The sequence below is a fragment of the Corythoichthys intestinalis genome, chromosome 18 (assembly GCF_030265065.1).
Source record: "Corythoichthys intestinalis isolate RoL2023-P3 chromosome 18, ASM3026506v1, whole genome shotgun sequence".
Taxonomy (NCBI): domain Eukaryota; kingdom Metazoa; phylum Chordata; class Actinopteri; order Syngnathiformes; family Syngnathidae; genus Corythoichthys; species Corythoichthys intestinalis.
In genome coordinates, this window is record NC_080412.1 from 3640509 (window position 1) to 3664630 (window position 24122).

Below are 24122 nucleotides of genomic sequence, written 5' to 3' on the forward strand. Positions count from 1 at the left end.
AGCCATTTAAGCCTTTTCACAGTGAGATCTATGCGATATGGCCGAGAAATGTAATTTTGATGTTAACTCCCAAACCGCTGCGCAGAAGTCAACCAAACTTCACCCATTAGTGTATTGTATCACATTCTAGTAGTTACATTTGAAAATTTCGTTCTAGGACATTTGGTTTGAGCGCAATCTTTAAACTTAGGTCAAAAAAGTCATTTAAGCCTTTTCACAGTGAGATCTATGCGATATGGCCGAGAAATGTAATTTTGATGTTAACTCCCAAACCGCTGCGCAGAAGTCAACCAAACTTCACCCAATAGTGTATTGTATCACAATCTAGTAGTTACATTTGAAAATTTTGTTCTAGGACATTTTGTTTGAACGCAATCATCAAACTTAATTAAAAAAGTCATTTAAGCCTTTTCACAGTGAGATCTATGCGATATGGCCGAGAAATGTAATTTTGATGTTAACTCCCAAACCGCTGCGCAGAAGTCAACCAAACTTCACCCAATAGTGTATTGTATCACAATCTAGTAGTTACATTTGGAAATTTGGTTCTAGGACATTTGATTTGAGCGCAATCCTCAAACTTAGGTCAAAAAAGCCAGTTAAGCCTTTTCACAGTGAGATCTATGCGATATGGCCGAGAAATGTAATTTTGATGTTAACTCCCAAACCGCTGCGCAGAAGTCAACCAAACTTCAGCCAATAGTGTATTGTATCACAATCTAGTAGTTACATTTGAAAATTTTGTTCTAGGACATTTTGTTTGAACGCAATCATCAAACTTAATTAAAAAAGTCATTTAAGCCTTTTCACAGTGAGATCTATGCGATATGGCCGAGAAATGTAATTTTGATGTTAACTCCCAAACCGCTGCGCAGAAGTCAACCAAACTTCACCCAATAGTGTATTGTATCACAATCTAGTAGTTACATTTGAAAATTTTGTTCTAGGAAATTTTGTTTGAGCGCAATCATCAAACTTAATTAAAAAAGTCATTTAAGCCTTTTCACAGTGAGATCTATGCGATATGGCCGAGAAATGTAATTTTGATGTTAACTCCCAAACCGCTGCGCAGAAGTCAACTAAACTTCACCCAATAGTGTATTGTATCACATTCTAGTAGTTACATTTGAAAATTTCGTTCTAGGACATTTGGTTTGAGCGCAATCATTAAACTTAATTAAAAAAGTCATTTAAGACTTTTCACAGTGAGATCTATGCGATATGGCCGAGAAATGTAATTTTGATGTTAACTCCCAAACCGCTGCGCAGAAGTCAACCAAACTTCACCCATTAGTGTATTGTATCACAATCTAGTAATTACATGTGGAAATTTGGTTCTAGGACATTTGATTTGAGCGCAATCCTCAAACTTAGGTCAAAAAAGTCATTTAAGCCTTTTCACAGTGAGATCTATGCGATATGGCCGAGAAATGTAATTTTGATGTTAACTCCCAAACCGCTGCGCAGAAGTCAACCAAACTTCACCCATTAGTGTATTGTATCACAATCTAGTAATTACATGTGGAAATTTGGTTCTAGGACATTTGATTTGAGCGCAATCCTCAAACTTAGGTCAAAAAAGCCATTTAAGCCTTTTCACAGTGAGATCTATGCGATATGGCCGAGAAATGTAATTTTGATGTTAACTCCCAAACCGCTGCGCAGAAGTAAACCAAACTTCACCCATTAGTGTATTGTATCACAATCTAGTAGTTACATGTGGAAATTTGGTTCTAGGACATTTGATTTGAGCGCAATCCTCAAACTTAGGTCAAAAAAGCCATTTAAGCCTTTTCACAGTGAGATCTATGCGATATGGCCGAGAAATGTAATTTTGATGTTAACTCCCAAACCGCTGCGCAGAAGTAAACCAAACTTCACCCAATAGTGTATTGTATCACAATCTAGTAGTTACATTTGAAAATTTTGTTCTAGGACATTTTGTTTGAACGCAATCATCAAACTTAATTAAAAAAGTCATTTAAGCCTTTTCACAGTGAGATCTATGCGATATGGCCGAGAAATGTAATTTTGATGTTAATTCCCAAACCGCTGCGCAGAAGTCAACCAAACTTCACCCATTAGTGTATTGTATCACAATCTAGTAGTTACATGTGGAAATTTGGTTATAGGACATTTGATTTGAGCGCAATCCTCAAACTTAGGTCAAAAAAGCCATTTAAGCCTTTTCACAGTGAGATCTATGCGATATGGCCGAGAAATGTAATTTTGATGTTCACTCCCAAACCGCTGCGCAGAAGTCAACCAAACTTCAACCATTAGTGTATTGTATCACAATCTAGTAGTTACATGTGGAAATTTGGTTCTAGGACATTTGATTTGAGCGCAATCCTCAAACTTAGGTCAAAAAAGCCATTTAAGCCTTTTCACAGTGAGATCTATGCGATATGGCCGAGAAATGTAATTTTGATGTTAACTCCTAAACCGCTGCGCAGAAGTCAACCAAACTTCACCCAATAGTGTATTGTATCACAATCTAGTAGTTACATTTGAAAATTTTGTTCTAGGACATTTTGTTTGAGCGCAATCATCAAACTTAATTAAAAAAGTCATTTAAGCCTTTTCACAGTGAGATCTATGCGATATGGCCGAGAAATGTAATTTTGATGTTAACTCCCAAACCGCTGCGCAGAAGTCAACCAAACTTCACCCAATAGTGTATTGTATCACAATCTAGTAGTTACATTTGGAAATTTGGTTCTAGGACATTTGATTTGAGCGCAATCCTCAAACTTAGGTCAAAAAAGCCAGTTAAGCCTTTTCACAGTGAGATCTATGCGATATGGCCGAGAAATGTAATTTTGATGTTAACTCCCAAACCGCTGCGCAGAAGTCAACCAAACTTCAGCCAATAGTGTATTGTATCACAATCTAGTAGTTACATTTGAAAATTTTGTTCTAGGACATTTTGTTTGAACGCAATCATCAAACTTAATTAAAAAAGTCATTTAAGCCTTTTCACAGTGAGATCTATGCGATATGGCCGAGAAATGTAATTTTGATGTTAACTCCCAAACCGCTGCGCAGAAGTCAACCAAACTTCACCCAATAGTGTATTGTATCACAATCTAGTAGTTACATTTGAAAATTTTGTTCTAGGAAATTTTGTTTGAGCGCAATCATCAAACTTAATTAAAAAAGTCATTTAAGCCTTTTCACAGTGAGATCTATGCGATATGGCCGAGAAATGTAATTTTGATGTTAACTCCCAAACCGCTGCGCAGAAGTCAACTAAACTTCACCCAATAGTGTATTGTATCACATTCTAGTAGTTACATTTGAAAATTTCGTTCTAGGACATTTGGTTTGAGCGCAATCATTAAACTTAATTAAAAAAGTCATTTAAGACTTTTCACAGTGAGATCTATGCGATATGGCCGAGAAATGTAATTTTGATGTTAACTCCCAAACCGCTGCGCAGAAGTCAACCAAACTTCACCCATTAGTGTATTGTATCACAATCTAGTAATTACATGTGGAAATTTGGTTCTAGGACATTTGATTTGAGCGCAATCCTCAAACTTAGGTCAAAAAAGTCATTTAAGCCTTTTCACAGTGAGATCTATGCGATATGGCCGAGAAATGTAATTTTGATGTTAACTCCCAAACCGCTGCGCAGAAGTCAACCAAACTTCACCCATTAGTGTATTGTATCACAATCTAGTAATTACATGTGGAAATTTGGTTCTAGGACATTTGATTTGAGCGCAATCCTCAAACTTAGGTCAAAAAAGCCATTTAAGCCTTTTCACAGTGAGATCTATGCGATATGGCCGAGAAATGTAATTTTGATGTTAACTCCCAAACCGCTGCGCAGAAGTAAACCAAACTTCACCCATTAGTGTATTGTATCACAATCTAGTAGTTACATGTGGAAATTTGGTTCTAGGACATTTGATTTGAGCGCAATCCTCAAACTTAGGTCAAAAAAGCCATTTAAGCCTTTTCACAGTGAGATCTATGCGATATGGCCGAGAAATGTAATTTTGATGTTAACTCCCAAACCGCTGCGCAGAAGTAAACCAAACTTCACCCAATAGTGTATTGTATCACAATCTAGTAGTTACATTTGAAAATTTTGTTCTAGGACATTTTGTTTGAACGCAATCATCAAACTTAATTAAAAAAGTCATTTAAGCCTTTTCACAGTGAGATCTATGCGATATGGCCGAGAAATGTAATTTTGATGTTAATTCCCAAACCGCTGCGCAGAAGTCAACCAAACTTCACCCATTAGTGTATTGTATCACAATCTAGTAGTTACATGTGGAAATTTGGTTATAGGACATTTGATTTGAGCGCAATCCTCAAACTTAGGTCAAAAAAGCCATTTAAGCCTTTTCACAGTGAGATCTATGCGATATGGCCGAGAAATGTAATTTTGATGTTCACTCCCAAACCGCTGCGCAGAAGTCAACCAAACTTCAACCATTAGTGTATTGTATCACAATCTAGTAGTTACATGTGGAAATTTGGTTCTAGGACATTTGATTTGAGCGCAATCCTCAAACTTAGGTCAAAAAAGCCATTTAAGCCTTTTCACAGTGAGATCTATGCGATATGGCCGAGAAATGCAATTTTGATGTTAACTCCTAAACCGCTGCGCAGAAGTCAACCAAACTTCACCCAATAGTGTATTGTATCACAATCTAGTAGTTACATTTGAAAATTTTGTTCTAGGACATTTTGTTTGAGCGCAATCATCAAACTTAATTAAAAAAGTCATTTAAGCCTTTTCACAGTGAGATCTATGCGATATGGCCGAGAAATGTAATTTTGATGTTAACTCCCAAACCGCTGCGCAGAAGTCAACCAAACTTCACCCATTAGTGTATTGTATCACAATCTAGTAGTTACATGTGGAAATTTGGTTCTAGGACATTTGATTTGAGCGCAATCCTCAAACTTAGGTCAAAAAAGCCATTTAAGCCTTTTCACAGTGAGATCTATGCGATATGGCCGAGAAATGTAATTTTGATGTTAACTCCCAAACCGCTGCGCAGAAGTCAACCAAACTTCACCCAATAGTGTATTGTATCACATTCTAGTAGTTACATTTGAAAATTTTGTTCTAAGACATTTGGTTTGAGCGCAATCATTAAACTTAGGTCAAAAAAGCCATTTAAGCCTTTTCACAGTGAGATCTATGCGATATGGCCGAGAAATGTAATTTTGATGTTAACTCCCAAACCGCTGCGCAGAAGTCAACCAAACTTCACCCATTAGTGTATTGTATCACAATCTAGTAGTTACATGTGGAAATTTGGTTCTAGGAAATTTGATTTGAGCGCAATCCTCAAACTTAGGTCAAAAAAGCCATTTAAGCCTTTTCACAGTGAGATCTATGCGATATGGCCGAGAAATGTAATTTTGATGTTAACTCCCAAACCGCTGCGCAGAAGTCAACCAAACTTCACCCATTAGTGTATTGTATCACAATCTAGTAGTTACATGTGGAAATTTGGTTCTAGGACATTTGATTTTAGCGCAATCTTCAAACTTAATTAAAAAAGTCATTTAAGCCTTTTCACAGTGAGATCTATGCGATATGGCCGAGAAATGTAATTTTGATGTTAACTCCCAAACCGCTGCGCAGAAGTCAACCAAACTTCACCCATTAGTGTATTGTATCACAATCTAGTAATTACATGTGGAAATTTGGTTCTAGGACATTTGATTTGAGCGCAATCCTCAAACTTAGGTCAAAAAAGTCATTTAAGCCTTTTCACAGTGAGATCTATGCGATATGGCCGAGAAATGTAATTTTGATGTTAACTCCCAAACCGCTGCGCAGAAGTCAACCAAACTTCACCCATTAGTGTATTGTATCACAATCTAGTAATTACATGTGGAAATTTGGTTCTAGGACATTTGATTTGAGCGCAATCCTCAAACTTAATTAAAAAAGTCATTTAAGCCTTTTCACAGTGAGATCTATGCGATATGGCCGAGAAATGTAATTTTGATGTTAACTCCCAAACCGCTGCGCAGACGTCAACCAAACTTCACCCAATAGTGTATTGTATCACAATCTAGTAGTTACATTTGGAAATTTGGTTCTAGGACATTTGATTTGAGCGCAATCCTCAAACTTAGGTCAAAAAAGCCAGTTAAGCCTTTTCACAGTGAGATCTATGCGATATGGCCGAGAAATGTAATTTTGATGTTAACTCCCAAACCGCTGCGCAGAAGTCAACCAAACTTCAGCCAATAGTGTATTGTATCACAATCTAGTAGTTACATTTGAAAATTTTGTTCTAGGACATTTTGTTTGAACGCAATCATCAAACTTAATTAAAAAAGTCATTTAAGCCTTTTCACAGTGAGATCTATGCGATATGGCCGAGAAATGTAATTTTGATGTTAACTCCCAAACCGCTGCGCAGAAGTCAACCAAACTTCACCCAATAGTGTATTGTATCACAATCTAGTAGTTACATTTGAAAATTTTGTTCTAGGAAATTTTGTTTGAGCGCAATCATCAAACTTAATTAAAAAAGTCATTTAAGCCTTTTCACAGTGAGATCTATGCGATATGGCCGAGAAATGTAATTTTGATGTTAACTCCCAAACCGCTGCGCAGAAGTCAACTAAACTTCACCCAATAGTGTATTGTATCACATTCTAGTAGTTACATTTGAAAATTTCGTTCTAGGACATTTGGTTTGAGCGCAATCATTAAACTTAATTAAAAAAGTCATTTAAGCCTTTTCACAGTGAGATCTATGCGATATGGCCGAGAAATGTAATTTTGATGTTAACTCCCAAACCGCTGCGCAGAAGTCAACCAAACTTCACCCATTAGTGTATTGTATCACAATCTAGTAATTACATGTGGAAATTTGGTTCTAGGACATTTGATTTGAGCGCAATCCTCAAACTTAGGTCAAAAAAGTCATTTAAGCCTTTTCACAGTGAGATCTATGCGATATGGCCGAGAAATGTAATTTTGATGTTAACTCCCAAACCGCTGCGCAGAAGTCAACCAAACTTCACCCAATAGTGTATTGTATCACAATCTAGTAGTTACATTTAAAAATTTTGTTCTAGGACATTTTGTTTGAGCGCAATCATCAAACTTAATTAAAAAAGTCATTGAAGCCTTTTCACAGTGAGATCTATGCGATATGGCCGAGAAATGTAATTTTGATGTTAACTCCCAAACCGCTGCGCAGAAGTCAACCAAACTTCACCCATTAGTGTATTGTATCACAATCTAGTAGTTACATGTGGAAATTTGGTTCTAGGACAATTGATTTGAGCGCAATCATCAAACTTAGGTCAAAAAAGCCATTTAAGCCTTTTCACAGTGAGATCTATGCGATATGGCCGAGAAATGTAATTTTGATGTTAACTCCCAAACCGCTGCGCAGAAGTCAACCAAACTTCACCCAATAGTGTATTGTATCACATTCTAGTAGTTACATTTGAAAATTTCGTTCTAGGACATTTGGTTTGAGCGCAATCTTTAAACTTAGGTCAAAAAAGTCATTTAAGCCTTTTCACAGTGAGATCTATGCGATATGGCCGAGAAATGTAATTTCGATGTTAACTCCCAAACCGCTGCGCAGAAGTCAACCAAACTTCACCCAATAGTGTATTGTATCACAATCTAGTAGTTACATTTGAAAATTTTGTTCTAGGACATTTTGTTTGAACGCAATCATCAAACTTAATTAAAAAAGTCATTTAAGCCTTTTCACAGTGAGATCTATGCGATATGGCCGAGAAATGTAATTTTGATGTTAACTCCCAAACCGCTGCGCAGAAGTCAACCAAACTTCAGCCAATAGTGTATTGTATCACAATCTAGTAGTTACATTTGAAAATTTTGTTCTAGGACATTTTGTTTGAACGCAATCATCAAACTTAATTAAAAAAGTCATTTAAGCCTTTTCACAGTGAGATCTATGCGATATGGCCGAGAAATGTAATTTTGATGTTAACTCCCAAACCGCTGCGCAGAAGTCAACCAAACTTCACCCAATAGTGTATTGTATCACAATCTAGTAGTTACATTTGAAAATTTTGTTCTAGGAAATTTTGTTTGAGCGCAATCATCAAACTTAATTAAAAAAGTCATTTAAGCCTTTTCACAGTGAGATCTATGCGATATGGCCGAGAAATGTAATTTTGATGTTAACTCCCAAACCGCTGCGCAGAAGTCAACCAAACTTCACCCAATAGTGTATTGTATCACAATCTAGTAGTTACATTTGAAAATTTTGTTCTAGGACATTTTGTTTGAGCGCAATCATCAAACTTAATTAAAAAAGTCATTTAAGCCTTTTCACAGTGAGATCTATGCGATATGGCCGAGAAATGTAATTTTGATGTTAACTCCCAAACCGCTGCGCAGAAGTCAACCAAACTTCACCCATTAGTGTATTGTATCACAATCTAGTAGTTACATGTGGAAATTTGGTTCTAGGACATTTGATTTGAGCGCAATCATCAAACTTAGGTCAAAAAAGCCATTTAAGCCTTTTCACAGTGAGATCTATGCGATATGGCCGAGAAATGTAATTTTGATGTTAACTCCCAAACCGCTGCGCAGAAGTCAACCAAACTTCACCCAATAGTGTATTGTATCACATTCTAGTAGTTACATTTGAAAATTTCGTTCTAGGACATTTGGTTTGAGCGCAATCTTTAAACTTAGGTCAAAAAAGTCATTTAAGCCTTTTCACAGTGAGATCTATGCGATATGGCCGAGAAATGTAATTTCGATGTTAACTCCCAAACCGCTGCGCAGAAGTCAACCAAACTTCACCCAATAGTGTATTGTATCACAATCTAGTAGTTACATTTGAAAATTTTGTTCTAGGACATTTTGTTTGAACGCAATCATCAAACTTAATTAAAAAAGTCATTTAAGCCTTTTCACAGTGAGATCTATGCGATATGGCCGAGAAATGTAATTTTGATGTTAACTCCCAAACCGCTGCGCAGAAGTCAACCAAACTTCAGCCAATAGTGTATTGTATCACAATCTAGTAGTTACATTTGAAAATTTTGTTCTAGGACATTTTGTTTGAACGCAATCATCAAACTTAATTAAAAAAGTCATTTAAGCCTTTTCACAGTGAGATCTATGCGATATGGCCGAGAAATGTAATTTTGATGTTAACTCCCAAACCGCTGCGCAGAAGTCAACCAAACTTCACCCAATAGTGTATTGTATCACAATCTAGTAGTTACATTTGAAAATTTTGTTCTAGGAAATTTTGTTTGAGCGCAATCATCAAACTTAATTAAAAAAGTCATTTAAGCCTTTTCACAGTGAGATCTATGCGATATGGCCGAGAAATGTAATTTTGATGTTAACTCCCAAACCGCTGCGCAGAAGTCAACCAAACTTCACCCAATAGTGTATTGTATCACAATCTAGTAGTTACATTTGAAAATTTTGTTCTAGGACATTTTGTTTGAGCGCAATCATCAAACTTAATTAAAAAAGTCATTTAAGCCTTTTCACAGTGAGATCTATGCGATATGGCCGAGAAATGTAATTTTGATGTTAACTCCCAAACCGCTGCGCAGAAGTCAACCAAACTTCACCCATTAGTGTATTGTATCACAATCTAGTAGTTACATGTGGAAATTTGGTTCTAGGACATTTGATTTGAGCGCAATCATCAAACTTAGGTCAAAAAAGCCATTTAAGCCTTTTCACAGTGAGATCTATGCGATATGGCCGAGAAATGTAATTTTGATGTTAACTCCCAAACCGCTGCGCAGAAGTCAACCAAACTTCACCCAATAGTGTATTGTATCACATTCTAGTAGTTACATTTGAAAATTTCGTTCTAGGACATTTGGTTTGAGCGCAATCTTTAAACTTAGGTCAAAAAAGTCATTTAAGCCTTTTCACAGTGAGATCTATGCGATATGGCCGAGAAATGTAATTTTGATGTTAACTCCCAAACCGCTGCGCAGAAGTCAACCAAACTTCACCCAATAGTGTATTGTATCACAATCTAGTAGTTACATTTGAAAATTTTGTTCTAGGACATTTTGTTTGAACGCAATCATCAAACTTAATTAAAAAAGTCATTTAAGCCTTTTCACAGTGAGATCTATGCGATATGGCCGAGAAATGTAATTTTGATGTTAACTCCCAAACCGCTGCGCAGACGTCAACCAAACTTCACCCAATAGTGTATTGTATCACAATCTAGTAGTTACATTTGAAAATTTTGTTCTAGGACATTTTGTTTGAACGCAATCATCAAACTTAATTAAAAAAGTCATTTAAGCTTTTTCACAGTGAGATCTATGCGATATGGCCGAGAAATGTAATTTTGATGTTAACTCCCAAACCGCTGCGCAGACGTCAACCAAACTTCACCCAATAGTGTATTGTATCACAATCTAGTAGTTACATTTGGAAATTTGGTTCTAGGACATTTGATTTGAGCGCAATCCTCAAACTTAGGTCAAAAAAGCCAGTTAAGCCTTTTCACAGTGAGATCTATGCGATATGGCCGAGAAATGTAATTTTGATGTTAACTCCCAAACCGCTGCGCAGAAGTCAACCAAACTTCAGCCAATAGTGTATTGTATCACAATCTAGTAGTTACATTTGAAAATTTTGTTCTAGGACATTTTGTTTGAGCGCAATCATCAAACTTAATTAAAAAAGTCATTTAAGCCTTTTCACAGTGAGATCTATGCGATATGGCCGAGAAATGTAATTTTGATGTTAACTCCCAAACCGCTGCGCAGAAGTCAACCAAACTTCACCCAATAGTGTATTGTATCACAATCTAGTAGTTACATTTGAAAATTTTGTTCTAGGAAATTTTGTTTGAGCGCAATCATCAAACTTAATTAAAAAAGTCATTTAAGCCTTTTCACAGTGAGATCTATGCGATATGGCCGAGAAATGTAATTTTGATGTTAACTCCCAAACCGCTGCGCAGAAGTCAACTAAACTTCACCCAATAGTGTATTGTATCACATTCTAGTAGTTACATTTGAAAATTTCGTTCTAGGACATTTGGTTTGAGCGCAATCATTAAACTTAATTAAAAAAGTCATTTAAGCCTTTTCACAGTGAGATCTATGCGATATGGCCGAGAAATGTAATTTTGATGTTAACTCCCAAACCGCTGCGCAGAAGTCAACCAAACTTCACCCATTAGTGTATTGTATCACAATCTAGTAATTACATGTGGAAATTTGGTTCTAGGACATTTGATTTGAGCGCAATCCTCAAACTTAGGTCAAAAAAGTCATTTAAGCCTTTTCACAGTGAGATCTATGCGATATGGCCGAGAAATGTAATTTTGATGTTAACTCCCAAACCGCTGCGCAGAAGTCAACCAAACTTCACCCAATAGTGTATTGTATCACAATCTAGTAGTTACATTTGAAAATTTTGTTCTAGGACATTTTGTTTGAGCGCAATCATCAAACTTAATTAAAAAAGTCATTTAAGCCTTTTCACAGTGAGATCTATGCGATATGGCCGAGAAATGTAATTTTGATGTTAACTCCCAAACCGCTGCGCAGAAGTCAACCAAACTTCACCCATTAGTGTATTGTATCACAATCTAGTAGTTACATGTGGAAATTTGGTTCTAGGACATTTGATTTGAGCGCAATCATCAAACTTAGGTCAAAAAAGCCATTTAAGCCTTTTCACAGTGAGATCTATGCGATATGGCCGAGAAATGTAATTTTGATGTTAACTCCCAAACCGCTGCGCAGAAGTCAACCAAACTTCACCCAATAGTGTATTGTATCACATTCTAGTAGTTACATTTGAAAATTTCGTTCTAGGACATTTGGTTTGAGCGCAATCTTTAAACTTAGGTCAAAAAAGTCATTTAAGCCTTTTCACAGTGAGATCTATGCGATATGGCCGAGAAATGTAATTTTGATGTTAACTCCCAAACCGCTGCGCAGAAGTCAACCAAACTTCACCCAATAGTGTATTGTATCACAATCTAGTAGTTACATTTGAAAATTTTGTTCTAGGACATTTTGTTTGAACGCAATCATCAAACTTAATTAAAAAAGTCATTTAAGCCTTTTCACAGTGAGATCTATGCGATATGGCCGAGAAATGTAATTTTGATGTTAACTCCCAAACCGCTGCGCAGAAGTCAACCAAACTTCACCCAATAGTGTATTGTATCACAATCTAGTAGTTACATTTGGAAATTTGGTTCTAGGACATTTGATTTGAGCGCAATCCTCAAACTTAGGTCAAAAAAGCCAGTTAAGCCTTTTCACAGTGAGATCTATGCGATATGGCCGAGAAATGTAATTTTGATGTTAACTCCCAAACCGCTGCGCAGAAGTCAACCAAACTTCAGCCAATAGTGTATTGTATCACAATCTAGTAGTTACATTTGAAAATTTTGTTCTAGGACATTTTGTTTGAACGCAATCATCAAACTTAATTAAAAAAGTCATTTAAGCCTTTTCACAGTGAGATCTATGCGATATGGCCGAGAAATGTAATTTTGATGTTAACTCCCAAACCGCTGCGCAGAAGTCAACCAAACTTCACCCAATAGTGTATTGTATCACAATCTAGTAGTTACATTTGAAAATTTTGTTCTAGGAAATTTTGTTTGAGCGCAATCATCAAACTTAATTAAAAAAGTCATTTAAGCCTTTTCACAGTGAGATCTATGCGATATGGCCGAGAAATGTAATTTTGATGTTAACTCCCAAACCGCTGCGCAGAAGTCAACTAAACTTCACCCAATAGTGTATTGTATCACATTCTAGTAGTTACATTTGAAAATTTCGTTCTAGGACATTTGGTTTGAGCGCAATCATTAAACTTAATTAAAAAAGTCATTTAAGCCTTTTCACAGTGAGATCTATGCGATATGGCCGAGAAATGTAATTTTGATGTTAACTCCCAAACCGCTGCGCAGAAGTCAACCAAACTTCACCCATTAGTGTATTGTATCACAATCTAGTAATTACATGTGGAAATTTGGTTCTAGGACATTTGATTTGAGCGCAATCCTCAAACTTAGGTCAAAAAAGTCATTTAAGCCTTTTCACAGTGAGATCTATGCGATATGGCCGAGAAATGTAATTTTGATGTTAACTCCCAAACCGCTGCGCAGAACTCAACCAAACTTCACCCATTAGTGTATTGTATCACAATCTAGTAGTTACATTTGAAAATTTTGTTCTAGGACATTTTGTTTGAGCGCAATCATCAAACTTAATTAAAAAAGTCATTTAAGCCTTTTCACAGTGAGATCTATGCGATATGGCCGAGAAATGTAATTTTGATGTTAACTCCCAAACCGCTGCGCAGAAGTCAACCAAACTTCACCCATTAGTGTATTGTATCACAATCTAGTAGTTACATGTGGAAATTTGGTTCTAGGACATTTGATTTGAGCGCAATCATCAAACTTAGGTCAAAAAAGCCATTTAAGCCTTTTCACAGTGAGATCTATGCGATATGGCCGAGAAATGTAATTTTGATGTTAACTCCCAAACCGCTGCGCAGAAGTCAACCAAACTTCACCCAATAGTGTATTGTATCACATTCTAGTAGTTACATTTGAAAATTTCGTTCTAGGACATTTGGTTTGAGCGCAATCTTTAAACTTAGGTCAAAAAAGTCATTTAAGCCTTTTCACAGTGAGATCTATGCGATATGGCCGAGAAATGTAATTTTGATGTTAACTCCCAAACCGCTGCGCAGAAGTCAACCAAACTTCACCCAATAGTGTATTGTATCACAATCTAGTAGTTACATTTGAAAATTTTGTTCTAGGACATTTTGTTTGAACGCAATCATCAAACTTAATTAAAAAAGTCATTTAAGCCTTTTCACAGTGAGATCTATGCGATATGGCCGAGAAATGTAATTTTGATGTTAACTCCCAAACCGCTGCGCAGACGTCAACCAAACTTCACCCAATAGTGTATTGTATCACAATCTAGTAGTTACATTTGGAAATTTGGTTCTAGGACATTTGATTTGAGCGCAATCCTCAAACTTAGGTCAAAAAAGCCAGTTAAGCCTTTTCACAGTGAGATCTATGCGATATGGCCGAGAAATGTAATTTTGATGTTAACTCCCAAACCGCTGCGCAGAAGTCAACCAAACTTCAGCCAATAGTGTATTGTATCACAATCTAGTAGTTACATTTGAAAATTTTGTTCTAGGACATTTTGTTTGAACGCAATCATCAAACTTAATTAAAAAAGTCATTTAAGCCTTTTCACAGTGAGATCTATGCGATATGGCCGAGAAATGTAATTTTGATGTTAACTCCCAAACCGCTGCGCAGAAGTCAACCAAACTTCACCCAATAGTGTATTGTATCACAATCTAGTAGTTACATTTGAAAATTTTGTTCTAGGAAATTTTGTTTGAGCGCAATCATCAAACTTAATTAAAAAAGTCATTTAAGCCTTTTCACAGTGAGATCTATGCGATATGGCCGAGAAATGTAATTTTGATGTTAACTCCCAAACCGCTGCGCAGAAGTCAACTAAACTTCACCCAATAGTGTATAGTATCACATTCTAGTAGTTACATTTGAAAATTTCGTTCTAGGACATTTGGTTTGAGCGCAATCATTAAACTTAATTAAAAAAGTCATTTAAGCCTTTTCACAGTGAGATCTATGCGATATGGCCGAGAAATGTAATTTTGATGTTAACTCCCAAACCGCTGCGCAGAAGTCAACCAAACTTCACCCATTAGTGTATTGTATCACAATCTAGTAATTACATGTGGAAATTTGGTTCTAGGACATTTGATTTGAGCGCAATCCTCAAACTTAGGTCAAAAAAGTCATTTAAGCCTTTTCACAGTGAGATCTATGCGATATGGCCGAGAAATGTAATTTTGATGTTAACTCCCAAACCGCTGCGCAGAAGTCAACCAAACTTCACCCAATAGTGTATTGTATCACAATCTAGTAGTTACATTTGAAAATTTTGTTCTAGGACATTTTGTTTGAGCGCAATCATCAAACTTAATTAAAAAAGTCATTTAAGCCTTTTCACAGTGAGATCTATGCGATATGGCCGAGAAATGTAATTTTGATGTTAACTCCCAAACCGCTGCGCAGAAGTCAACCAAACTTCACCCATTAGTGTATTGTATCACAATCTAGTAGTTACATGTGGAAATTTGGTTCTAGGACATTTGATTTGAGCGCAATCATCAAACTTAGGTCAAAAAAGCCATTTAAGCCTTTTCACAGTGAGATCTATGCGATATGGCCGAGAAATGTAATTTTGATGTTAACTCCCAAACCGCTGCGCAGAAGTCAACCAAACTTCACCCAATAGTGTATTGTATCACATTCTAGTAGTTACATTTGAAAATTTCGTTCTAGGACATTTGGTTTGAGCGCAATCTTTAAACTTAGGTCAAAAAAGTCATTTAAGCCTTTTCACAGTGAGATCTATGCGATATGGCCGAGAAATGTAATTTTGATGTTAACTCCCAAACCGCTGCGCAGAAGTCAACCAAACTTCACCCAATAGTGTATTGTATCACAATCTAGTAGTTACATTTGAAAATTTTGTTCTAGGACATTTTGTTTGAACGCAATCATCAAACTTAATTAAAAAAGTCATTTAAGCCTTTTCACAGTGAGATCTATGCGATATGGCCGAGAAATGTAATTTTGATGTTAACTCCCAAACCGCTGCGCAGAAGTCAACCAAACTTCACCCAATAGTGTATTGTATCACAATCTAGTAGTTACATTAAAAATTTTGTTCTAGGACATTTTGTTTGAACGCAATCATCAAACTTAATTAAAAAAGTCATTTAAGCCTTTTCACAGTGAGATCTATGCGATATGGCCGAGAATAGTAATTTTGATGTTAACTCCCAAACCGCTGCGCAGAAGTCAACCAAACTTCAGCCAATAGTGTATTGTATCACAATCTAGTAGTTACATTTGAAAATTTTGTTCTAGGACATTTTGTTTGAACGCAATCATCAAACTTAATTAAAAAAGTCATTTAAGCCTTTTCACAGTGAGATCTATGCGATATGGCCGAGAAATGTAATTTTGATGTTAACTCCCAAACCGCTGCGCAGAAGTCAACCAAACTTCACCCATTAGTGTATTGTATCACAATCTAGTAATTACATGTGGAAATTTGGTTCTAGGACATTTGATTTGAGCGCAATCATCAAACTTAGGTCAAAAAAGCCATTTAAGCCTTTTCACAGTGAGATCTATGCGATATGGCCGAGAAATGTAATTTTGATGTTAACTCCCAAACCGCTGCGCAGAAGTCAACCAAACTTCACCCAATAGTGTATTGTATCACATTCTAGTAGTTACATTTGAAAATTTCGTTCTAGGACATTTGGTTTGAGCGCAATCTTTAAAATTAGGTCAAAAAAGTCATTTAAGCCTTTTCACAGTGAGATCTATGCGATATGGCCGAGAAATGTAATTTTGATGTTAACTCCCAAACCGCTGCGCAGAAGTCAACCAAACTTCACCCAATAGTGTATTGTATCACAATCTAGTAGTTACATTTGAAAATTTTGTTCTAGGAAATTTTGTTTGAGCGCAATCATCAAACTTAATTAAAAAAGTCATTTAAGCCTTTTCACAGTGAGATCTATGCGATATGGCCGAGAAATGTAATTTTGATGTTAACTCCCAAACCGCTGCGCAGAAGTCAACTAAACTTCACCCAATAGTGTATTGTATCACATTCTAGTAGTTACATTTGAAAATTTCGTTCTAGGACATTTGGTTTGAGCGCAATCATTAAACTTAATTAAAAAAGTCATTTAAGCCTTTTCACAGTGAGATCTATGCGATATGGCCGAGAAATGTAATTTTGATGTTAACTCCCAAACCGCTGCGCAGAAGTCAACCAAACTTCACCCATTAGTGTATTGTATCACAATCTAGTAATTACATGTGGAAATTTGGTTCTAGGACATTTGATTTGAGCGCAATCCTCAAACTTAGGTCAAAAAAGTCATTTAAGCCTTTTCACAGTGAGATCTATGCGATATGGCCGAGAAATGTAATTTTGATGTTAACTCCCAAACCGCTGCGCAGAACTCAACCAAACTTCACCCATTAGTGTATTGTATCACAATCTAGTAGTTACATTTGAAAATTTTGTTCTAGGACATTTTGTTTGAGCGCAATCATCAAACTTAATTAAAAAAGTCATTTAAGCCTTTTCACAGTGAGATCTATGCGATATGGCCGAGAAATGTAATTTTGATGTTAACTCCCAAACCGCTGCGCAGAAGTCAACCAAACTTCACCCATTAGTGTATTGTATCACAATCTAGTAGTTACATGTGGAAATTTGGTTCTAGGACATTTGATTTGAGCGCAATCATCAAACTTAGGTCAAAAAAGCCATTTAAGCCTTTTCACAGTGAGATCTATGCGATATGGCCGAGAAATGTAATTTTGATGTTAACTCCCAAACCGCTGCGCAGAAGTCAACCAAACTTCACCCAATAGTGTATTGTATCACATTCTAGTAGTTACATTTGAAAATTTCGTTCTAGGACATTTGGTTTGAGCGCAATCTTTAAACTTAGGTCAAAAAAGTCATTTAAGCCTTTTCACAGTGAGATCTATGCGATATGGCCGAGAAATGTAATTTTGATGTTAACTCCCAAACCGCTGCGCAGAAGTCAACCAAACTTCACCCAATAGTGTATTGTATCACAATCTAGTAGTTACATTTGAAAATTTTGTTCTAGGACATTTTGTTTGAACGCAATCATCAAACTTAATTAAAAAAGTCATTTAAGCCTTTTCACAGTGAGATCTATGCGATATGGCCGAGAAATGTAATTTTGATGTTAACTCCCAAACCGCTGCGCAGACGTCAACCAAACTTCACCCAATAGTGTATTGTATCACAATCTAGTAGTTACATTTGGAAATTTGGTTCTAGGACATTTGATTTGAGCGCAATCCTCAAACTTAGGTCAAAAAAGCCAGTTAAGCCTTTTCACAGTGAGATCTATGCGATATGGCCGAGAAATGTAATTTTGATGTTAACTCCCAAACCGCTGCGCAGAAGTCAACCAAACTTCAGCCAATAGTGTATTGTATCACAATCTAGTAGTTACATTTGAAAATTTTGTTCTAGGACATTTTGTTTGAACGCAATCATCAAACTTAATTAAAAAAGTCATTTAAGCCTTTTCACAGTGAGATCTATGCGATATGGCCGAGAAATGTAATTTTGATGTTAACTCCCAAACCGCTGCGCAGAAGTCAACCAAACTTCACCCAATAGTGTATTGTATCACAATCTAGTAGTTACATTTGAAAATTTTGTTCTAGGAAATTTTGTTTGAGCGCAATCATCAAACTTAATTAAAAAAGTCATTTAAGCCTTTTCACAGTGAGATCTATGCGATATGGCCGAGAAATGTAATTTTGATGTTAACTCCCAAACCGCTGCGCAGAAGTCAACTAAACTTCACCCAATAGTGTATTGTATCACATTCTAGTAGTTACATTTGAAAATTTCGTTCTAGGACATTTGGTTTGAGCGCAATCATTAAACTTAATTAAAAAAGTCATTTAAGCCTTTTCACAGTGAGATCTATGCGATATGGCCGAGAAATGTAATTTTGATGTTAACTCCCAAACCGCTGCGCAGAAGTCAACCAAACTTCACCCATTAGTGTATTGTATCACAATCTAGTAATTACATGTGGAAATTTGGTTCTAGGACATTTGATTTGAGCGCAATCCTCAAACTTAGGTCAAAAAAGTCATTTAAGCCTTTTCACAGTGAGATCTATGCGATATGGCCGAGAAATGTAATTTTGATGTTAACTCCCAAACCGCTGCGCAGAAGTCAACCAAACTTCACCCAATAGTGTATTGTATCACAATCTAGTAGTTACATTTGAAAATTTTGTTCTAGGACATTTTGTTTGAGCGCAATCATCAAACTTAATTAAAAAAGTCATTTAAGCCTTTTCACAGTGAGATCTATGCGATATGGCCGAGAAATGTAATTTTGATGTTAACTCCCAAACCGCTGCGCAGAAGTCAACCAAACTTCACCCATTAGTGTATTGTATCACAATCTAGTAGTTACATGTGGAAATTTGGTTCTAGGACATTTGATTTGAGCGCAATCATCAAACTTAGGTCAAAAAAGCCATTTAAGCCTTTTCACAGTGAGATCTATGCGATATGGCCGAGAAATGTAATTTTGATGTTAACTCCCAAACCGCTGCGCAGAAGTCAACCAAACTTCACCCAATAGTGTATTGTATCACATTCTAGTAGTTACATTTGAAAATTTCGTTCTAGGACATTTGGTTTGAGCGCAATCTTTAAACTTAGGTCAAAAAAGTCATTTAAGCCTTTTCACAGTGAGATCTATGCGATATGGCCGAGAAATGTAATTTTGATGTTAACTCCCAAACCGCTGCGCAGAAGTCAACCAAACTTCACCCAATAGTGTATTGTATCACAATCTAGTAGTTACATTTGAAAATTTTGTTCTAGGACATTTTGTTTGAACGCAATCATCAAACTTAATTAAAAAAGTCATTTAAGCCTTTTCACAGTGAGATCTATGCGATATGGCCGAGAAATGTAATTTTGATGTTAACTCCCAAACCGCTGCGCAGAAGTCAACCAAACTTCACCCAATAGTGTATTGTATCACAATCTAGTAGTTACATTTGGAAATTTGGTTCTAGGACATTTGATTTGAGCGCAATCCTCAAACTTAGGTCAAAAAAGCCAGTTAAGCCTTTTCACAGTGAGATCTATGCGATATGGCCGAGAAATGTAATTTTGATGTTAACTCCCAAACCGCTGCGCAGAAGTCAACCAAACTTCACCCAATAGTGTATTGTATCACAATCTAGTAGTTACATTTGAAAATTTTGTTCTAGGACATTTTGTTTGAACGCAATCATCAAACTTAATTAAAAAAGTCATTTAAGCCTTTTCACAGTGAGATCTATGCGATATGGCCGAGAAATGTAATTTTGATGTTAACTCCCAAACCGCTGCGCAGAAGTCAACCAAACTTCACCCAATAGTGTATTGTATCACAATCTAGTAGTTACATTTGGAAATTTGGTTCTAGGACATTTGATTTGAGCGCAATCCTCAAACTTAGGTCAAAAAAGCCAGTTAAGCCTTTTCACAGTGAGATCTATGCGATATGGCCGAGAAATGTAATTTTGATGTTAACTCCCAAACCGCTGCGCAGAAGTCAACCAAACTTCAGCCAATAGTGTATTGTATCACAATCTAGTAGTTACATTTGAAAATTTTGTTCTAGGACATTTTGTTTGAACGCAATCATCAAACTTAATTAAAAAAGTCATTTAAGCCTTTTCACAGTGAGATCTATGCGATATGGCCGAGAAATGTAATTTTGATGTTAACTCCCAAACCGCTGCGCAGAAGTCAACCAAACTTCACCCAATAGTGTATTGTATCACAATCTAGTAGTTACATTTGAAAATTTTGTTCTAGGAAATTTTGTTTGAGCGCAATCATCAAACTTAATTAAAAAAGTCATTTAAGCCTTTTCACAGTGAGATCTATGCGATATGGCCGAGAAATGTAATTTTGATGTTAACTCCCAAACCGCTGCGCAGAAGTCAACTAAACTTCACCCAATAGTGTATTGTATCACATTCTAGTAGTTACATTTGAAAATTTCGTTCTAGGACATTTGGTTTGAGCGCAATCATTAAACTTAATTAAAAAAGTCATTTAAGCCTTTTCACAGTGAGATCTATGCGATATGGCCGAGAAATGTAATTTTGATGTTAACTCCCAAACCGCTGCGCAGAAGTCAACCAAACTTCACCCATTAGTGTATTGTATCACAATCTAGTAATTACATGTGGAAATTTGGTTCTAGGACATTTGATTTGAGCGCAATCCTCAAACTTAGGTCAAAAAAGTCATTTAAGCCTTTTCACAGTGAGATCTATGCGATATGGCCGAGAAATGTAATTTTGATGTTAACTCCCAAACCGCTGCGCAGAACTCAACCAAACTTCACCCATTAGTGTATTGTATCACAATCTAGTAGTTACATTTGAAAATTTTGTTCTAGGACATTTTGTTTGAGCGCAATCATCAAACTTAATTAAAAAAGTCATTTAAGCCTTTTCACAGTGAGATCTATGCGATATGGCCGAGAAATGTAATTTTGATGTTAACTCCCAAACCGCTGCGCAGAAGTCAACCAAACTTCACCCATTAGTGTATTGTATCACAATCTAGTAGTTACATGTGGAAATTTGGTTCTAGGACATTTGATTTGAGCGCAATCATCAAACTTAGGTCAAAAAAGCCATTTAAGCCTTTTCACAGTGAGATCTATGCGATATGGCCGAGAAATGTAATTTTGATGTTAACTCCCAAACCGCTGCGCAGAAGTCAACCAAACTTCACCCAATAGTGTATTGTATCACATTCTAGTAGTTACATTTGAAAATTTCGTTCTAGGACATTTGGTTTGAGCGCAATCTTTAAACTTAGGTCAAAAAAGTCATTTAAGCCTTTTCACAGTGAGATCTATGCGATATGGCCGAGAAATGTAATTTTGATGTTAACTCCCAAACCGCTGCGCAGAAGTCAACCAAACTTCACCCAATAGTGTATTGTATCACAATCTAGTAGTTACATTTGAAAATTTTGTTCTAGGACATTTTGTTTGAACGCAATCATCAAACTTAATTAAAAAAGTCATTTAAGCCTTTTCACAGTGAGATCTATGCGATATGGCCGAGAAATGTAATTTTGATGTTAACTCCCAAACCGCTGCGCAGACGTCAACCAAACTTCACCCAATAGTGTATTGTATCACAATCTAGTAGTTACATTTGGAAATTTGGTTCTAGGACATTTGATTTGAGCGCAATCCTCAAACTTAGGTCAAAAAAGCCAGTTAAGCCTTTTCACAGTGAGATCTATGCGATATGGCCGAGAAATGTAATTTTGATGTTAACTCCCAAACCGCTGCGCAGAAGTCAACCAAACTTCAGCCAATAGTGTATTGTATCACAATCTAGTAGTTACATTTGAAAATTTTGTTCTAGGACATTTTGTTTGAACGCAATCATCAAACTTAATTAAAAAAGTCATTTAAGCCTTTTCACAGTGAGATCTATGCGATATGGCCGAGAAATGTAATTTTGATGTTAACTCCCAAACCGCTGCGCAGAAGTCAACCAAACTTCACCCAATAGTGTATTGTATCACAATCTAGTAGTTACATTTGAAAATTTTGTTCTAGGAAATTTTGTTTGAGCGCAATCATCAAACTTAATTAAAAAAGTCATTTAAGCCTTTTCACAGTGAGATCTATGCGATATGGCCGAGAAATGTAATTTTGATGTTAACTCCCAAACCGCTGCGCAGAAGTCAACTAAACTTCACCCAATAGTGTATTGTATCACATTCTAGTAGTTACATTTGAAAATTTCGTTCTAGGACATTTGGTTTGAGCGCAATCATTAAACTTAATTAAAAAAGTCATTTAAGCCTTTTCACAGTGAGATCTATGCGATATGGCCGAGAAATGTAATTTTGATGTTAACTCCCAAACCGCTGCGCAGAAGTCAACCAAACTTCACCCATTAGTGTATTGTATCACAATCTAGTAATTACATGTGGAAATTTGGTTCTAGGACATTTGATTTGAGCGCAATCCTCAAACTTAGGTCAAAAAAGTCATTTAAGCCTTTTCACAGTGAGATCTATGCGATATGGCCGAGAAATGTAATTTTGATGTTAACTCCCAAACCGCTGCGCAGAAGTCAACCAAACTTCACCCAATAGTGTATTGTATCACAATCTAGTAGTTACATTTGAAAATTTTGTTCTAGGACATTTTGTTTGAGCGCAATCATCAAACTTAATTAAAAAAGTCATTTAAGCCTTTTCACAGTGAGATCTATGCGATATGGCCGAGAAATGTAATTTTGATGTTAACTCCCAAACCGCTGCGCAGAAGTCAACCAAACTTCACCCATTAGTGTATTGTATCACAATCTAGTAGTTACATGTGGAAATTTGGTTCTAGGACATTTGATTTGAGCGCAATCATCAAACTTAGGTCAAAAAAGCCATTTAAGCCTTTTCACAGTGAGATCTATGCGATATGGCCGAGAAATGTAATTTTGATGTTAACTCCCAAACCGCTGCGCAGAAGTCAACCAAACTTCACCCAATAGTGTATTGTATCACATTCTAGTAGTTACATTTGAAAATTTCGTTCTAGGACATTTGGTTTGAGCGCAATCTTTAAACTTAGGTCAAAAAAGTCATTTAAGCCTTTTCACAGTGAGATCTATGCGATATGGCCGAGAAATGTAATTTTGATGTTAACTCCCAAACCGCTGCGCAGAAGTCAACCAAACTTCACCCAATAGTGTATTGTATCACAATCTAGTAGTTACATTTGAAAATTTTGTTCTAGGACATTTTGTTTGAACGCAATCATCAAACTTAATTAAAAAAGTCATTTAAGCCTTTTCACAGTGAGATCTATGCGATATGGCCGAGAAATGTAATTTTGATGTTAACTCCCAAACCGCTGCGCAGAAGTCAACCAAACTTCACCCAATAGTGTATTGTATCACAATCTAGTAGTTACATTTGGAAATTTGGTTCTAGGACATTTGATTTGAGCGCAATCCTCAAACTTAGGTCAAAAAAGCCAGTTAAGCCTTTTCACAGTGAGATCTATGCGATATGGCCGAGAAATGTAATTTTGATGTTAACTCCCAAACCGCTGCGCAGAAGTCAACCAAACTTCAGCCAATAGTGTATTGTATCACAATCTAGTAGTTACATTTGAAAATTTTGTTCTAGGACATTTTGTTTGAACGCAATCATCAAACTTAATTAAAAAAGTCATTTAAGCCTTTTCACAGTGAGATCTATGCGATATGGCCGAGAAATGTAATTTTGATGTTAACTCCCAAACCGCTGCGCAGAAGTCAACCAAACTTCACCCAATAGTGTATTGTATCACAATCTAGTAGTTACATTTGAAAATTTTGTTCTAGGAAATTTTGTTTGAGCGCAATCATCAAACTTAATTAAAAAAGTCATTTAAGCCTTTTCACAGTGAGATCTATG